We start from the raw sequence: 20904 nt of genomic DNA on the forward strand, positions 1-20904 counted from the left end.
CTAGCGCGGCCCTCGTTCCGCCCGGGTTTAGTTCCCTAACTAACCTACCCATTTCTTATTTTGCACTACCGTTTTTGAACTTCTTGGGACAACTCAGACTCAACAGCACAGCAGTGGTAAGGGTTCTCTAATTTATGATTCCATACCTCGTAGCTAAGCGACCACTATCATTAGTATAGGTTACATTCTCCTTTCTTACTTATAGGTGGTTCCGGTTGCCTTAAACAAGGGGAGGGCATAGCTCAGGTACTACTAGAAAGAAGTATCAAGGGAAAGTATTCTTCTTGCAGTTCCAATTGCTCACCTCTTGTTTTTTCCTTTACAGCTGGGTTATTGGCGGCGTGTCCTCCCCGCCCTTTTGAGCGATCAGTCCATCTGCCTGGTCCTACCCAGCAGAGGGTCATATCGTTAAAAAGGTCTTGTGCCCTCACAGAGAGGAGGCTAGGTTGGAGGCCCCGACCTAGCTCTTCAATCAATAGTGGAGTCCTGTGTCTTCCGGCCACCGATTGGTTTACTTCCCGTCCGGTGAGTAACAAAATCAGAAGCCATGGAAGAAGCGGATCCATTGGCCACTCTAGTTCATTTGGTATCCGAACTACGGGCAGACATGTCTGCCGCACATGATGCCTTACACCAACGAATTGACAACATAAGGCCCTTTCCTGCACCCCAGACATTGGGAATTGATCCGTCCGGTGCAACTGCCTCAGGTTCTGGAGCCCATTCAGCCTCCGCCTCTGGGTTTACTTCGGGCCCCGTTCTGATGGCCACCCAATTCCCGTTGGCCCCTCCAGAACGCTTTACGGGTGACCCAAAGCAGTACCGGACATTTATCAACCAATGCAAATTGCATTTTCTTTGCCGCCCCTCGGCCTTTCCCAATCCCACCACAAAGGCGGCCTTTATCCTTTCGCACCTCGGAGGGACGGCGGCAGCCTGGGCTAATCCCTTGCTTGAATCCAATAGCTATGTTTTGTATGACTGTGATGCTCTTATCACAGCCATGAATAGGGTATTCGATACCCGGTACAAGTCACAAGCCACGGATCTAGAATTCTTAAATTTACGTCAGGGTACGTCTTCCCTGTTTACATACCTCACTAGGTTCAATCAGTTGGCAGCCGAGACGGATTGGCCGGAAGAAAATAAATCTGCGGTATTTTACAAAGGATTGTCTGAGGAGTTAAAAGACGTCCTTGCTACTGTGCCGGTGATTCCTACTACATTCGGGGAGTTACTTGATTTAGTACTACAAATAGATGCTAGAAGATCTGAACGGAAGGGAGAACGGAAAAATATGACTCCAGTTCCCCTTCCCCTTGATTCTGTTAACCCTCCTTCCTCTGCTTCTTCTGAGCCTATGCAGATAGGGGCGGTACGTGGTCCGTTGTCTCCTGCACAACGTGAACACCGTCGATCCAACAATTTATGCATGTACTGTGGTTCGTCGGAGCACCACCTCAAGGATTGTCCGAAGAGACCCGTTAAGAAGGCGGGAAACGCCAGAACCCGGCGATAGCAGGAGTCCCTATGCCGGGGGTATTATCTTTGGACTCGAATATGGCAGTTACCGTACCTGTCAGTCTGCCAGTGGTATTTACCACTTCAACTGACTGTTCTTTCTCTTCTCAGGCTATAATTGATTCCGGTGCTACTGGGAATTATATGGATTATGATTATGCCCTGAGCAATAACGTTCCTGTGGTTTCTAAACCACAACCTGAAGCCGTACATGCGGTAGATGGCTCTTCTCTGGTCTCGGGTCTGGTTACTCAAAGTACGTCCCTCGTCCGTATGCAGACGAACGATGGACATACCGAAACACTCACATTCGACCTAATTAAGGCCCCCCAGCTTCGTGTAATTTTGGGCATTCCGTGGTTACAACATCACAATCCGGACATTGACTGGGCCAGGAAGGTGGTACAGTTTCCTTCCTCTGTCTGTAACGAAAGCTGTTTTCAGACTAGTAGCATTTCCGGCACTTCCTGTCAAGCCCTGGTGGCCTCAATGGCCTTGATTGGTGCCATTACCAATGCCCTTGAGCCTAGCATCCCTGTGGAATACGCTTCATTTCGGGACGTCTTCGATAAAGGTGGAGCAGAACAGTTGCCCCCACATAGGCCGTACGATTGTCCTATCGACCTGGTACCGGGGGCTAAAATACCTGCCGGCAGGGTTTATTCGCTCACACTGCCAGAAGACAAAGTGCTAAAAGAGTATATTGACAAGGCATTGGCTACAGGGTTCATCAGACCATCGAGATCACCGGCAGCGTCTCCGCTGTTTTTTGTTCCTAAAAAAGAGGGTGACCTTCGCCCTTGTATTGATTATAGGGCATTAAACGCCATCACAGTCAAGAACCAGTACCCTCTTCCCCTGATCTCTGTACTCTTGGATCAGCTGGGTTCCTCTGTGATCTTTACCAAACTCGATCTGCGGGGTGCTTACAACCTAGTCCGCATAAGAGAAGGGGACGAGTGGAAAACCGCCTTCAAGACCCGGTATGGGTTATTTGAATACCTAGTGATGCCATTCGGGTTGTGCAACGCCCCGGCCACCTTTCAAGCCTTCATGAATGATGTTTTTCACGATTGTCTGGACCGGTTTGTTGTGGTCTATCTAGACGATATACTGATATACTCCTCATCCAAGAGTGAACACACTCAACATGTGAGATTCGTCTTACAAAGGCTGAGAGAGAACCATCTCTTCGTCAAAGCCGAGAAGTGTATCTTCAATTCATCGGAGGTTGAGTTTCTAGGTTATGACCTTACCAACCGGGGTATCCGGATGAGCCAGTCCAAGGTTAAGGCCGTTTTGGAATGGCCTGTCCCTGCTACAACCAAAGCCCTACAGTCATTCCTGGGGTTCTCGAACTTTTACAGGTGCTTTATCTTTTCATTTTCTACCATCTCAGCTCCTTTGACGGCTTTAACTAGCTCAAAAAAGCCATACCGATGGACACCAGAGGCGCAATCCGCCTTCGAGGCCTTGAAAGCGGCTTTTTCTTCAGCGCCAGTGCTGCAACATCCCGATCTGCTCCTGCCATTTTTTGTGGAAGCTGATGCTTCTGGGATGGCCATCGGGGCTATTCTGTCGCAACCCTGTCAGGATTCGGGTGAGATCCATCCGGTGGCGTTCTTTTCGAGGAAACTGACACCATACGAACGCAATTATCCTATCACGGAAAGAGAATTTCTGGCAGTCAAGGACGCTTTCGCCGAATGGCGCCATCATCTATTGGGGGCCCGTCATCCGGTTACTGTCTTCTCTGATCACCGGAGTCTATTGGCATTCAAATCAATGAAGTGTCTCACTGCCCGGCAGACCCGTTGGCACCTCTTCTTTTCCCAGTTCAATTTCACCATCACGTATAGGCCAGCCCGTCTCAATGTTTGTGCCGACGCCTTGTCTCGCCTGCCCTCTCACTCGGAGCAAAGCAAACCCGAATGCCCTCTTCTACTGCCTTCTAGGGTCGTATGTGCATGTACTCCACGTCCTTTGCTCCGTTCTTTGATCTCGGACTGGGTGAATACACATAAAGATGAATGTGTAGTCCTAAACCTTGATGTGGTACGAGGACTTCCTTATATTCAGGGCCGCCTGTTTGTGCCCCCGGGTAAAGCACGTCTCCAAGCCCTTGCTTTATCCCATGACTCCTTGATAGCGGCTCATCCAGGCCAAAAGAAGACTCTGGACTTGCTTCGGCGTTGGGCCTGGTGGCCGTCTATGTCACAGGACGTGGTTCGCTATCTAGCCTCCTGTTCTGTGTGTGCTCAATGTAAGGTCTCCCGGTCTAAACCTATGGGTTTGTTACAGTCACTCCCGGTTCCTCACAAACCATGGTACATGGTCTCTATGGATTTCATCGTAGACCTGCCACCGGTGGACGGTTTTGATACCATCTGGGTGGTAATTGATTACTTCACAAAAATGGCACTCTTCGTTCCTTGTGTGGGTTTGCCCTCTGCTCCGACTTTGGCCTCATTGTTCCTTAGGAACGTATTTCGTTTCTTTGGTCTACCCTCTATTGTGGTTTCGGATCGCGGACCGCAGTTTACATCGCGTTTCTGGAGGGCTCTGACGGCATCTTTGGGCATTGATGACAGGTTCAGCTCTGCCTTCCATCCACAAACTGATGGGCAAACTGAACGGCTCAACGCTACTCTCGAGCAATACCTGCGCTGCCTCACACTTCGTTTCCAGTCCTCTTGGTTGGCGTTGTTACCACCTGCGGAATTCGCTTATAACAATTCTCTGCATGCCGCTTCTGGTGTATCTCCCTTTTTTGCACTATACGGACACCATCCACGGTCCTTGCCCCTGGATCCGGATCTTCCAATTGACAATCCAGCGGCTCATGCGTGTGTTCGGGACCTCAAGTCCATTCATGAGGTCGTTCGTCAACACCTGCTGCATGCTCAGGCCAAAGCTAAAAAATTCGCTGACAAGCATCGGGCACCGGCACCCGACTACCATGTGGGTATGAAGGTTTGGCTGTCATCACGCAACCTGAGAATGCCTGGAAAACGGATGCTCTTACCCAAGTTCGTAGGACCTTTTTCTGTCACTGAGGTTTTGAATCCAGTTACTGTGCGTCTTTCATTGCCCTCGTCCTGGAAACAGCATCCTGTGTTTCATGTCAGCTTGCTGAAGCCTTGTCCGGCCAACATGCGATTGCCGATACGCCCGGCCCCGGTGCGGGTGGATGGTAATGATGAGTACGAGGTGGCCGACATCCTGGATTTCCGACTTCGGAGGGGTGTCCTTTTTACCTGGTTGACTGGAAAGGTTTTGGCCCTGAGGATAGATCTTGGGAGCCTTTATCTAATATACATGCTCCGGCCCTGCTTCGCCGCTTTCATGCCCGTAGGGGGGTGGTGCCGCCTTTGGGGGTGGATGCTGTTACGCCTCGGCAGGCACGGAGGAGGATTATTGCCCTTCGGAAGGGCATGCGTCACATTGCAAATCCATTCTACGCCCACTGGCAACTGCCCTGGAAAATAGTGGCTTCGGCTCACTCCGCGGCGCCCTGCGGCAAGTTGAACTACGATTCCCAGCCTTCCGCCTCCCGCTCTCAGCAGAGGGGCGATGATGCGTGAGCCTCGGTTTCGTCCGGTTCCACCTTTCCCCTTCCCGATTTAAACCGCACAACCGGGAAAGACGCTGCTTCTGATTAAAGTTGCATCCCGGTGTTTAGAAGTTCCGTCTTCGATCCTACTATTCTTACCTGTGTACCAGACCTGCTTTCTCCCTCACGGACTGCCTCTGCCTGCCGCTTTTGGAAATCTACTTACCTGTGTACCAGACCTGTTTTCTCCCTCACGGACTGCCTCTGCCTGTCGCTTTTGGAAAACTACTTACCTGTGTACCAGACCTAATTTCTCCATCACGGACTGCCTTTGCCTGCCACCGAAACCATCACCTACAATTCTCCACTTCCATTGTGTCTCTTATGGTTGTCGTTCCCATCATCTCCACAATCAGACTTCCGTTGGACATTCTTCAGTAGTGCACAGGGACGCCTTGCAGATAGTGCACCCACTCGACTCTAGCGCGGCCCTCGTTCCGCCCGGGTTTAGTTCCCTAACTAACCTACCCATTTCTTATTTTGCACTACCGTTTTTGAACTTCTTGGGACAACTCAGACTCAACAGCACAGCAGTGGTAAGGGTTCTCTAATTTATGATTCCATACCTCGTAGCTAAGCGACCACTATCATTAGTATAGGTTACATTCTCCTTTCTTACTTATAGGTGGTTCCGGTTGCCTTAAACAAGGGGAGGGCATAGCTCAGGTACTACTAGAAAGAAGTATCAAGGGAAAGTATTCTTCTTACAGTTCCAATTGCTCACCTCTTGTTTTTTCCTTTACAGCTGGGTTATTGGCGGCGTGTCCTCCCCGCCCTTTTGAGCGATCAGTCCATCTGCCTGGTCCTACCCAGCAGAGGGTCATATCGTTAAAAAGGTCTTGTGCCCTCACAGAGAGGAGGCTAGGTTGGAGGCCCCGACCTAGCTCTTCAATCAATAGTGGAGTCCTGTGTCTTCCGGCCACCGATTGGTTTACTTCCCGTCCGGTGAGTAACAGGTGCGGACACACAGCGCCTGACGAAGATCGAGGCGTACGTGGCACAGGTGAGCAGAATAATCACGGAGGTTCACTAACCAATGTCCTTTGTTTCCGCAGGATTGCCGGAGTATGAAGAGTGCGGCACGCGGCCTCAGGATGCTCCGATGGACGAGGTAAGTGCTGCGCTGGTTTTGTCTTGTCCTAACCTGGTGTCCTTGTTCTCTTCCAGACGCTGCTGAAGACTGAAGACTGATCTTCCGGAAGGTAAGACTGAAGATTTCTTATTCACAGATGCAGAAGCTGAAGATTCTCTGGAGCTGACACGGTGAGCGTCCTGCTGCTAGTGCAGAATAACGTGAAGCACGTTGCACTGATCGGGTGTGGTTTAAATAGGTCACTGGAGTGCTTAGGTGTCTCCTTCCACAGCCTCGCCCAGACAAGAAAGAAGTTCCAGCTTCCAGAACAGTTCCAGTATCCAGTCCCAGGGAGTGGTGCTGGCCACACCCAGAAGGTAAAGTAGTTCCAGCCAGGAATGGATGAGGATATCATCCTACAAGTAAGTGAGCAGCATGGTCTGCAGCAGGTAGGTCCACCCAAGCACCATTCCTCTCAATATGAGCCCGGCGCTTCCTGTGCCGGGACTGGGTTCCCTTATGAGCCTGGCGCCACTGGCGCCAGAACAAGGTCCAAAAGGCCCCTGTGGGGACCGGCTGGTGCCTGGAATGGAAGTTGTGACCCTGCTTCCAAGGATGTTGGGCTGGGTCTGACTCCTTGGAGACAGCGGTCATGACAATTACTCTGCTCAAGCAGCTGAATTAGCTGCACTGATCTTGGCGTTACAGGAAAGCTTTGACAAACGAGTGACCATATATTCCGACAGCGCATATGTCACGTCTACTGTCCACTCAGGATTGTCCAAATGGAGGAGAAGAGGGTTTAGGAGAGCTGACGGCACCCCAGTGCAACATGCTCTCTTGTTGGCTGAACTAATTGAAGTAATAAATAACCTCCAAGAATTAGCATTGGTCAAATGCACAGCACACACTAATGGAGAAGATCATATCTCGAAAGGAAACGCAGCAGCAGACGCACATGCGAAGTATGCTGCATATTTTGGTGAGATATGGAACCCCCCAGATTCAGAGAGAGGGAGAGGGAGGGGGATAGCGAAAGAGATGTTGATAAGAGAAGGGTACACCCTTCTCCCAGCCACACAGATAATGGAGCTACAAGCAGCTGCACCAATGGCAGAGAAAGAAATATGGGTCAAAAGAGGATGTACAATGTCACCAACTGACGCACTACGGCGCCAGGGTAACACTGGAAAGATGGTAATGCCATTGGCACTATTGAACACCGCCCTGAGCCAATTACACCACCCAGCCCATACAGGCAAGGAGGTCATTGCAGCACGAATTAGGGAAGACTGGTTCTGCCCCGAGTTAAATTCCCATGTGACAAATTTTATAAGCAACTGCCTCACATGCCAACAATTCACGGCCGGTCACACACTGAAGGTGATAAAAGGTACTATACCCCGGCCAGAGGGACCCTTCCTACATATCCATATTGACTATGTTGATATGATCAACGTATGTCAAGGAAATAGGTATATGATTGTAGTAGTATGCCCGTTCTCCAGGTGGATTGAAGAAGGACCCTGCTCACACCCAGATGCATTCAGAGCAGCTAAATTTCTAGTGAGGGAGGTCTTCCCCAGGTGGGGAGTGTGCGAGGAACTGCGGTCAGACAATGGCCCACACTTCGCCAATGAAATGTTCCAGCACATCACATCCTTACTGAGCATCAAACATAAATTTGCATGTGCATATCACCCACAGGCCAATGGTTTATGCGAACGCCTGAATGGCCTACTAAAAGAGGCAATTGCAAAAATACAGCAAACAACAAAGAAGAGTTGGTTGTATTGCCTCCCACTAGCCCTATTTGAGTTGAGGAATAGGCCAGGCTCCGACCACCACCTCACTCCTCACGAGGTGGTGGCCGGCCGTCAAATGCGCCTCCCCCTAACGCCAACATCAAGAGCATTCACCGACTATGAAAATACTGCAACTGTTCTCGGTGATGAAATGTACCAATATGTGTCTTCTTTGATTACTAGTGTAGTGTTTGTGTCTCAACAGCTCGAGCACACGCGGGGCGGGTCTAAGAGTGAGCAACAAGAAGACGCGGACAAAGAATTGAGAAAAGAAAAACTGTGCAAAATTGCTAAAGGGGACCACGTGCTACTCCGCAATTTCAACAGAAAGTGGAACAGCCCACGTTTCACTGGCCCCCATCTGGTAGAGGAAGTATCAACAAGAGCAGTAAAGCTACAGGACAAACGCGCTTGGAATCACCTACACGACGTAAAGATCTGCAAACTCCAGACCCGCCCTAGCGTCACCGACAGGGCCATTGGGAGAACAGCAACGACATTTCCAATGGAGGAAGAGACTTCTACCACAGCCAATGACCTAAGTGTCCCCCTACCATACCACCCCCCAGATTACCCAGAGACAACTACTGAAATAGAGAAGGGCAATCCCCATTCCGCCCACCCCATGGTCACACGATCAAAGAGTAAAGTGACCTCCACCAGTTGAGCCCAAAATCCTCTGCCTATCGATGTCCTACCTAATGCAGTAACCATCGGACTAAAGGACACTACCTTGCACATTTACACATGTAAACACTTGAATGTTCTCTTTTTTCTTTCTCGCACATGCAGGTATCGCATATTATTGTACTGTTTAGAAAACAGATAACTAACGAAGTTCACTGCCCAGGAGTAGATGCTACCCTCAGACGATAACCACCCTGAAGAGCTATCACACCAATTTGTCTATCACATAAAAAGGCCAAAATACCTGAAAAGAAGAAGGGTACGTGTCTACTACACAGCATTTCTCCTGGCCATAGAACAATCCATGCCCCACCTCCACCCATACTTGCCCGTCCTAAGAGATAGATCGCTTAGATTGGCGTGGGAACAGCTCTTCGCCTGGGCACTGAACGACTACTTGATAGGGAGAGCTTGAAACCAACAACTAACACCAATAACAAGCACATTGAGTATTTTCAGGCGGGCAACTCTAACGTCGCAAGAATTAGCTGCTGGACTGCAGCAAGGTAAGAGTAAAATGCCGGTGAGACTAGCATCTGTAATAAAAATGATAGGGATTTTGATGATCACCGGGTTCTTGGCTGCCTCTGTATGGCAGAACAGTTATGCTATCAATATTTTGGCTGTTCCCAAACCTAATATACCCCCACCCCCGGCTGCAACAGGTGTTACGTCAGGTGGTACTAGCAAAATTCCACACAAGGGAAATAGAGTTAAACGCAGCACATACTCAGATAATAAAGGTATCGACAACTACATACAAGATTCAGCACACGTCTCGAACAACATGTGGTACAAACACATGACTCAAATAGGCAAGCAGACAACAGAAGATAGCTGCTACGTCTGCTCGTTGATCCCATACGCCATGAGCACCTCCCGAACTTTCGTTGCCACAGAAATAGATGAAAAGACAGCACAATGTATAATATACTTGGCACTGTTCCAAACGAAAGGGAGATTTCAAGGGAGCACGGTGCACCTGGTATGGAAGACACGAGACACATATCCATACGAAAACAATTTCCTCAAGGTTTATTTGAGTTACAACAAGGCCAGTTTATACGCTGAGGGATTCAAATACATAACAAGCGGCCCTGAAAAAGGAGAAACAAAGAAAGTAACATTACAGTACCTACCATGTGATTGGTACGCCACTGAAGTCCCTGGTAAACAAGGCTGTTGGGAAAGACCACTGATAATAATAACAGGGAAGGTGTACCTGGGTGACAAATGGGACATAGGAGTGGCTGGCAGCAACATGGTAACGAGAGAGGATACTAGGAGTATTGCTGAACACAACGAAGGATGTTGGACGATTTGGATCAAATACGTACCCATGCTAACATGGTTAGAAAAGGATGAAGACCCAATAACAATACTGCCGCTGACTGCGCCTAAGGTATGCTACCAACATAAAGGAGAAGTGGACGTGGGATACAACACCAACTGTGCGAGCGTGACGGAGTTACCTGAGGGGGGAGCGGGAACAGCGGTATTAATGGACCATTACTGGGCCTGCGGAGACAAGGCATACCACACACTGCCCCCTCTGTGGAATGGTATATGCACGATGGTACACGTTAATGTACCATCACTAGTGGTACCCCAGAAACATGTAAATGTGGCAAGCTTTCCCAAAATGGATGAAGGAAACAAGAGGGATAAGAGATCTGTACAATCCCAGAAGGGGCCAGAGGACCAAAACAACTGCGACGACACTATCCTGAATAGAAAGAAAAGACAAGGAGAACCTCTGACAGGAAATTACCTATGGGGAAGGTCGGAAACAGCACTCACTTCAATCCCACCAGAACATAGACTATTCAGCAGAGCAGCAATGTTTTTCTCCTCAATAATACATCCGGGACTACAGGCCTACGCAAACGCAAAATGGCTCCAGATAACTCGATGGGAATTAATGATGACAATTAATTCCACAGTAAATGGATTCAACGCAATAAAAGAGGAACTGCGAGCAGTAAGGATGGTAGCACTACAGAACAGATATGTACTGGACCTCCTCACAGCAATGGAAGGAGGAGTTTGCGCAAAGATAGGACAATCATGCTGCACATTCATTCCTGCTAATGATGCTGACAATGGTACACTGACAGAAGGAGTATCACAATTGGCCCAGATGCACTCCAACATGATGAATGAAAGTAAAGGTGTGAAGGAGGATGACAGCTGGTTTTCGCTATTATGGTCATGGATGCCATCGTGGCTGTCGGACAGACTGAAGATTATAGTTGGATGTACTATTTTGGCTGGAGCTGCACTGATCATAATAAGATTTTGGAAGGCCCGGAAGGCACGCACCACAGACGAAATGATCGAAATGGTTGGTATGCACCCCTTGATGCCAGCAGACGACGGCCAACACACAGGTACAATAATTAAAGAGAGAGAGAAACTGCGCAACCAGATCATCACCAACCACCTGGACCGGCCGTCTGTGAAACTCGAAAACCCAAGAAACCCAAGGAGCTACGTAGGGAAATGGGTATACTGCACACCTGGAGGAACATGTGCATACATGTATTGGTCATTTGAAGACCATGTCAACCACTATGGACATTTGGGATGAGTAACTAAAATATGGAGAGTGAGAGGAGATAAGGAAAAGGATATGTTTGTGGTCGACAAGTCGACCAGAGGGGGGACTGAAGTGGGAAAATGGAACACAAGGCTCCCACCAATCCCCTCACGCCCCTGGCCTAGAGGATCACGGCCCAGGCACCCGCCACGAGAGGAGTTTGCCCATCTACCAGACGATCAAATACCCTGGTACAAGAACATACGGATGTGCCCACCAGCCTGTCCTGCCCATGCCAACACCTGCGGCATGGATGAACTCGACTGAACCATGCAGCAGTAAATGAATACATCGTTAGAGATGCCATGACGACTTAGCCACAGGTCAGCACACCCGTGCAAACATGCACACTGGACACCCCCTCACCAATCCACACGAAGAACATATTCAGTGCTCCGACGTAGGTGACGGACACACTCACTGACGCGCACCTTTATTATTTTTCACATAGGCTTTTCAAAATGCTGAAACGCAAGACGCATAATGAACTCATCTATAACGCTTGCTTACGCTTCTCCTAAAACCATGCATTGCAAAAAGAAATATAACGAAGACACGATGCTGGGGATCAAACAATATGATACCATAACCTAAAGCGCGGTGTGTCAAACGTCTCCACCTATGCACCAGGCCCAAGTAGGCCGCAAGCAAGAGCTTCCATGAACATTTAATGAGCAAGAGTACAGTTGCTGACCCTGCAGAATAAGCCCGGCGATGACTGACAGTCAAGGGCGCAATGTTGCAATCTCGTATGCCGCAAGCCGACGCCAAGGTCACACCTGCAATCAAAACCAGGCACACAGTGGAAAAATACAATATTAATTGTGCAGAATTCTGCCTCGACCACGGTCCCACCTCACGTGACCAAGCCCAATCTGACAGGGTGCCAGGCCCAGGAGGAGGGAGGCACCGAAACCCCCCCATTTCAAGACACCGGCAGATACAATGAAGTGATCCAATGGACATCTGCAGCGGTGGGAGTAGTCGGCCTTCAGGCATACCAATAAATCTTCACGTTGTCTGCACATAATCATAGTGAAACATTGTTGCAAATGACAGGTGCACCGCGAGCTGGGAACAACGATGGTCCCAGACTGGGGGGCTCGTGCGTGGACCAATCAGAACATGAGGCTCTTATCACTGACGCCATTAGCATTGACCAATCCCCAGGGATCCTCATGTAACAATTTTTCGTGTATCAATTTGAAGGACAACCCAATTATACCACCTGACTAACCCTTAACCACTAACAATGCTCTCTATACGTATGCTATACTAACCCTACCACTCGAGGAGCCAATCCAGAGTGGCGATAGGTTTTTGCTAAACTTTCCCAGGGAACGCAAGTAGCGTGTCATACTAAGATAAAAAGGGCCTGCGAGCCCACCGACAGAGAGAGTGTCAGGACGGACGCGTACGTTCCTGGACGCATCCCTGCCGTTTTGTTTAATAAACAGCAGAATCACCTTGCTTCTTGTGTGTGTCTCATACTCATTTTTTGGGATATACGGGAGGAGTTGGGGCCTCCCTGCCCGGAGGTCCGCGGACGGCCCAGCCGACCCCGGCAGAATTTCCCCCCGACAGCCTTCCAATGAGTAAAGGGAAGAAGTTAGTGTGGAAGTGGAGGGCTGGTGCCAGGCACATTGTGTCAATGTTGCCAAATACATGCACGTACACTGCACATACGACATCACTGCACACATCGACCAACACAATGCCAATGGACCACGTACCCCTCAGTTTTTGCAGCAGTTGGCATGCGTCCATCTCACACAGCCACGCATCAGTCCTAATGTTGAATACTGAGCAGTATTTCAGTCCCACCCCCATGTGTAGCAACATCAGTATATTACTCACATACACACTGTGCCTTCAGCACATAGGCTGAACAAGTCCAATGTCACACGCAAGAGTAACCCAACAGTGTCCATGTCCACCACAAGCAATGTTTCCACATGCAAGGCAGCACAACACTCAGTCAGCAGTCACATTTTACATGTGACACACACACATTTAATTGGCCCATGATGCATGTGCATACATAGAGATGCAGGGCATGCCAAAGAGAATACACACACATTAAACACTTATTGCTGCGAAGTCACACAAACATGTGTCATGCACATGAAGGCAGAGCCACAAGTTGTGCAGACCGGACACACAGGCATTCAGCACTCAAGGCCTCAGCAAACACTGCAACACCTGATATCCCACAATGTAAATTCCATGATTTCGAGCATGATGTCTGTGTCACATAGCTATCATGTACATGACATTCACTGTGAAAGCCAACACACCCAGCCGCCTGGGTGAATGCAATGACAATTACAGCAGGCATACACACATGGACAGGTGACACTTGGTGGCACGACGCAAAGGTGCACATGACACATGCAGATACACGCGAGTTACAGCGTATCACACAGGTGCCCCTGTATGTACACTGCATCTCATTCCTGACTGACAGGGTCAAGCTGTCGCCAGCATGTGAACAGCTTGCATAGTGAAGACAACTGCCCTGTCTGTTCAATGTGTGCAACATCAAATGCTGCCTCCCAATAGAGGTGGCATACAGAGCTGGGACACAGACATGACAACGTGGGTTTGAGTGTCCTTGGGCAGCTGCATGTGTGCGCTTGTCTATGCCACCATCCTTGCATAGTGGTGTCTATGCTCCTTGCATGCACCACTCCCAGTACATGTGTTTGAGCTGTGAATGCACCCAGCCAGAAATGGATTGCCCACCAACAGGTGGCGTGATATCCATCTCAGTCTGTGCCATGACAGCAGTAAGTGTTCAAAGCAACCATGGGCCTCCCTTGTCACATAAAGGCCGACCGTGCTAGTCAACGTGGTTGACAGTTGACATGGAAGGTAGCAGGAGAAACCATGGAGGCAGGGTTTACTCGAACACAGGAGAAATCCTCCAGTCTGTGCGGGAGGCTCACAAGGAGCAGGGGCAGCCAGGTCACTGCGGAGGCTGCAGGCAGCTCCACCACCAGAGGCGTCTGTGTTAGGTCTGCACCACAGGCGAGCAGGACACTGCCAGGCCTACCGTCACCAATGCAACCTGTTGTGTGCAACATCCCCACTGCCCCAGCCGAGGACAGCATGAGTTCCCCCAAGCACTACCACCGCAGACTCCAGGCGAAGAAGAGAGGGAGGATGGGGTTCTCCAGCCACATGGGGCCTGTGGAGTACCACAGTGGGGAGGGAGCTCCTGTCTCACTGCCAACCGTGACTGCTCCCCACATGCAATTGGTACCTACCACCCTGACCCCCACAACACCACTGGATGATTCTCCACCTTCCGGGGAGTGAAAAGTGAAAGCCAACTTCACCTAACAGGAGGTGGAGGTCCTCGAGGCAGAGGTACTCACTGAGCATATACACCTCACTGGTAGCAGCTTGTTGCACTGCACACCAAGGTGGCAGAATGGGCTAAGTCCTGGGCCAATATAGCAAGGCACATCCGCTCGCTTAGGGTTTACCTGCACAACGCAGATGATGTGAAGAAGAGCTGGGACGTCCTCAGGTGGGTCACTGGCATCAAGGTGTTGTAAGGGTCCAGATACAGCACTGCCAAGGGGGGGCACACGTGCCAGTTATGCAGGTAACGTGATGACATAACATTGTGTGCTTGGTGATGTCGGCAGTGATGATGTTATTGCCCATGGCACAGGTAGCTTAGATATAGGGTCTTACGACACAGGAGATGGCGCAGTGCAAGAGTTCACACGGGGGATTGGAAAGAAGTGTGTGTAATAGATGCTGCAGTGTAGGAATAGATGTGGGGGTGTGTAGTGCCTAGGGGGTATTAAGGTAGGGGGGGGTTCGGAGCAATATATGAACATTAGAGAAGCCATTTTTTGTAGCTCCATTTTAGGAAAACATTTTTGTAGATAGTTATATTAGGTCCGCAAGCCTTTGTGACAGCACAGTTCCGTTTTGCAAACTCAGAGGAAACAGTGCACAGTAGGTTTGCAAGAATAAAGTTTCCCAGGAGAACACAGTCCTATCAAAGTCTCTCCATGAGATAATTTCGAGGCCACAGTACTAGGGACCTGGGTGTCCAAAGAGAAATCACAGGGAAAATGAACTCAAATATATTTAATTAAAATATATTCACGGTTTTGGGTAGGGTTTTTAGAGACACGCTTGGAAGCAAGGCGTGAGAAGGGAGCTGTGGGCAAGAACAATGGGGTAGGGTTGAGGGGAACATGGCAGGGAACCAATCAGAGGAGAGAGGTTTTGGTATTCTGATGGTACAACATTGTAAAGTGTCCTTGATGTCTGGGGTGGCACATCATTGGTCAGACTTGGTGAGAAGGTCTCGCCCTGTGCCAATTCAAGATGCCATGTCCAATGTATACGTAGCAGGTTATCCAGTTGAATATTGGACAGTGCCAACCAATGGCAAATAAGTGTTTTTTGACTGATCAGCACAATAACGTAATTGCAGGGTGGCGTGGGAATGTTTGTGACATCACGACGGGTATGGATGTGATTTTGTTTTAAGAAATGTTTTATCCAAAAGGCGTAATCTAAGGTTAAGAACACTGTAGGGGTCTGATGTATGTCCACCAATCAGCTCCTGCGACATGCCCCAAAAATTTAACAAAAATGTAGAATGGTAATTTTGTAATTTGTGTATAAAATGTATAGATGCAGTGGCTGGCGTTGAAAGCACATTTCAATTAGTTCAGTTCCACAGAGCCCTCTGAACCATGTCTTGGAGCTGTTTGGGTCCAATAAATCTGCACTACTTCTTGAATGGGGTACGCTCCTTTTTATTACTATACTTCCCTGGGATTACTTTAGACAGAGGACACTTGATACAAAGGCATGGCAGTTGCTGGAGCCAGGCCTAGATGATCCATCCTGACCCACACTGCATGCCTGGATCAGGACCCTGGAAATCCAGGTCCTATGCTGAATTTGTCCAGAGGACTACCAGAGGCTCAGAGGGATCGACAGGCACCTGCAGATGCCTGGTAGGCATCCTCCGCATTATCAGCCACTACAGCCCGTTGATGAAAATTCCAACATGCCTATCATTACCCGTGTGTGTGTGCAACATGCAAGTCCTCTCAACACCCAAAGCTGAGTAGCTTTGGCTTAGTATCCATGTGTGCTAAAGTGTCAGGGGGCTGTTACCCATTTAGATATAAGGCGTGCACACATGTTGGTGCTGTACATCCCTTGGTGAGTGCCTTCTCTCATGTGTCCCTTTCTCCTCTCTTGCAGCTTCCATTGCCAGTGGCCCCGTGGCCCAGGACCGCGGTCATGTGTTGGAGCTGTGACTTGCACACAGGATGCACACAAGGAGGAGTATGGTGGAGGTGAAGAGGTCTGAGGTGGAGGCACAGGTGTGGCATGAGGAGTCACAAGAGCATTAGCAGACATGGTATGTAGGGACATGTCACCTCATAGTGAGTGCTGTGGCCCCATCTGCTGTGGCTCATTTGCTTCCTCCTGCTACACCTGTCCCCCCACCCCAAGCCGTGTGTCTCCAGGCCAGCTGGCAGAGGCCAACTTCCTTCCTGTCTCACGCCTCTGTTACCCTGTGACACCTGCCCCCACTTCTGGAGCTTGGGCCAGCACAATTGCATAGTGAGTGTAACCCTCCTGCCACCCTGCATGAGGCATGACTGTATCCTGCGGCACATGCTGGAGAGGGGCCTACTATTTCCACTGTGTGACCCGGATCAGCTGTGCTGGCTGCAGCTTGCCTACCTATGGAACCAACTGGGCCCACTCCAGCGACCACTGCAATTGCACTTTCAGGGGACCAACCTGATATAAGCATTGGCTCAGGTCTCCACACCTGGAGGTGGCAGTGTGAACTACAATGAACAGTTGCTGCGGGTCCTGCATGGCATCAGGCTGGGCTTACAGGAGGTGGCAAGAGGGGCGTGGAAAGCAGACGAGTGACAGTTTCAAGAACAGAGGGCATTGCGGGAGGTGTTTGCAGGGCTGAGAGAAGAGTTGCGGTAATACAGAGGGGAAGTTAGGATGCTGTCTGCATCATACAACCACATCTGTCACTGAGACACACACAACCCCCACCCCCTCACAGGTCACCTGCTCTTTTTGGCACATCAGCTCCTCCTATGCCAAGTGGTGGCCACCGGGGACATGCAGCAGCCGACTCCTTTTCCTCTTCCTCCATCCCACCAAGCCAGTGGCCCCTGCATGGTGAGTTTAAGGAAGAGGAGGTTGAGTTGGTAGTCGTTGGGGACAGTGCATCTGTGGGATCAGAGGGAGACCAATAATTGTGTCCATGCCATTTCACTCTCCCTGCACAGTGTGCTTCGTATATATTATTTAATGTTGTACCTGTTTCTGTTGTCCACTTGCAACCCTGAGACCCCCTGTGGATTGCACCTCTACTATGTATGTTCCTCTTACCTGAACATGCCCCTTGCTTCATGTATTCCCTGGCCATGTACATGTGCACCATTTTCATCATTGCTTTCCACAATGTGATGTGCTTTTTAATATACTTTGTCTGCCATCCACGACCCTTGACCATTTTGTTATGTGTGTGTAGTTAGTGCCTATGTAGGTTGTGGTGGGTGGAAGACTGTGGAATCGGAACCTGCACATGGTCAAGGCAGGTGTGTCATTCGGAATGGCAGTGTCTGTGTGATTGTATCATGATGCATATTTACATCTTCTGCTGTATCAGGTGAGTGGTCATGTGCTGGAGGCAGTGCATCTACTCCATTGATGATGTGCATGTCAGGTCATGCAGCTGCTGTGAGCTGATTTTTCAGGCATTGAGGGGGCCTGCCCATGAATGGGTCTATGCACCGGGTAAACATCATCTTGCCTTGCGTCCACCAATGGGCAACTCAGTATGTGCTACAACAGAAGGTTCCCATGTGGATGGCTAATAGGCATGGAATTCCAGTTTGTTGAGTGAGAGGTGCATGGGCAAGAGGGTGTCAGGTGCCATGCATTCCTGTACACATCGGCTAGGCTGCCCACATCCTGGGAGAACACAATGGCCTTGGTCTTTCCTCCTATGTCAACAAGGTGAATGAACCCCTGTTTCATGCAACCTTGTTGGTTGTGGGTTAAAAAAGGCTCTTCTTCAACAGTGAAGGACACACTATCTAATGCAGCCTACCTCAACTTTTTAGTGTTGAGGGAGTCTTACATTCGATGGCTCATTCGTATTTATTTATTTATGTATTTCTTTATTTATTTATTTATTGATTTATGTATCTGATAATATACATGCAGACACATAGCTTTGTCTATACAACATAAAAACATATACATTTCATACACATAAAATTCATTAGTATAACAATAAGATAAAAGCAAGATACAATAATCTAAAAACAAGTAAAAAAGCATACATCATAATGAGTCAAAGATCTCGGTACACTTCCAATACAATTTCACCATAAACTACATCCAATTAGTCAGTTCCCTCCATGAACGTTTGGCAATGCATAGAAGTATCAGTAAAGTCAGTTTGGTTATCAGAACATTTACAAAATGTGGCTCGAATGCTTTTTACATTCGCACATTTAATCAGAATGTGTTCGAGAGATGCTATTTCCATTTCACCACATAGACTACAGTTGCCTGCAGCACGAGGGATACCTCTTTGAGCGCCTTCAATTTCGAGCACTGCGCTGTGGTTAAATTAACTTAGTAAGTACTGTCTCACAGTCCTACTCTCCAGGAAAGCATCGATTCATTTCAGGGTGCTACTGCAGAGGGTTCTATAGTGAATAAACGGGCCACTATTTTGTAGAAAGTTGAACAACGTCACTTTTATAACTGTAACTGATTAGCGTCTGCTTAAGCCAACGTTTAATCTTAAAAACATCAATTTGGACAATAGGCAGGTCGCAAGCACTATTCCACAGTTTAAAAACCGTTAATATTTTACCGAGAGTTCCAATCTGGTTACAATTCTCTGGGACAGGAAGGCTTTCACATAGTCAACCTTTGCAGTGCCATTGCTCAGAACGTGCAAATTCACAAAACACATAAACATTCTCGATAGTAAAATAGATGAGATCCCAATCATATTTAATTCAAGGTAAAGATATATTATAGTTAGGGAATGCGGCATGCAAAACAATTTCTGTAACATTTTTTCGCTTCAAATTTGATAATATCTGTTGTCAATGCATGGCCCCAAATCTCAATGCCATATGTCAGCACAGGTACAATTTTTGAAGAGTATAGGAGCACAATTGTTTTAACCGAGAAACCACCATTCCTCCCAATAAAAGAGCTAATAGCACCTATCATTTTCAGACATTTACATTTTGTTTCTTCCCAGTGGAGTTTCCAATTGAGTGTATCATCGACATGGAGACCCAAATATTAATACGATTTGACACACTCAAATTCAGTTCCATCCAGGAACCAACTAGATCTCATCAATGGTTTCAGTTTTCCAGCAAACACCATGGCCTTGCTCTTTTCCATATTCACCTTTAGGCCATTTTCACTTGCAAATACTCTGATCCCATTGATCAGAGCCAGAAGCCCCTTGGGGGTATAATCTAGCAATAGTAAGTCGTCAGTGTAAGCTAGCCAGCTGAGCCGGTGAGAACATGTTTTGACTGAACAAATATCATTGTTGTTGAATTGCACTTGAAGGTCAACTAAATATAAATTAAACAGGGTGGCAGCTATAATACAGCCTCGTTTTCCCCCTCTCCCTGTGGCAAAAGAAGCTGACAATGTCCCAGTCCATTAAGGCGCACTTTCACACTGGTCTCAGAATACAGCAACATGCTCATCCTGAGCAACCCCATGGGTATACTGCAGGCGACTAGTTTCTGCCATAAGTTGTTTCTTAGCACAGTGTCAAAGGCGGCACTGAAATCAATGTAGGCACTATATAATATGGATTGCCTACGTGTCCAAGCATATTCCACGGAAGATACCAACATGAGGATTTTATGCGAAGTTGAAGATTTGGTTCTAAAGCCGCTTTGATATTTACTTAGGATAGCATTTGTATTTATCCATAATTTCAGTTCAATTTGAGCACCCTAGCGAAGATTTCTGCCAGAATATCCAGCATCGCGAGCATACGATATTTTTTTGGATCAGTACTCTGTCCCTTCTTATAGATAGGTAGGATTTGACTCTCCCTCCATGAATTAGGGAATAAACCAGACTTCCCAACCTCTGTATATACTTAATGTAGGGCATGCGCCCACATAACTGCAGACATCTACAACAGGCCATTACTTGTACTGCCTGGACCCGCTGCTCCAGTCCAGACATTTCTAAATCCAGTCTTTACAAACTCCTAAGGTAGCATTAATATATTCTACCCACCTCTCTTCCGGAACACAATTTATCGGTATATCACTTTTGGATGCATCCTTTATTTCTCTCCAGATTGCAGTGTTGTTGTTGGTTATATCTAAATGAGCAATATGTAACCATCTTTCTTTGTTGCATCGAGACTTAGGCTCTTTAAGTCATCGGTGGTACAACCTTTTAGCATCTTTGATTCTTAAGTTAGTTTCAAAGGCCGCATATGGCAACCTGGTGGGAGACAACAATTCCGCAATGATCACCCATGGTTGTTTTTTGACGGTGTTGATCTTTGGATCAA

Source organism: Ambystoma mexicanum, chromosome 14, assembly GCF_040938575.1.
Source record: "Ambystoma mexicanum isolate Mex_15411 chromosome 14, UKY_AmexF1_1, whole genome shotgun sequence".
Classification (NCBI taxonomy): domain Eukaryota; kingdom Metazoa; phylum Chordata; class Amphibia; order Caudata; family Ambystomatidae; genus Ambystoma; species Ambystoma mexicanum.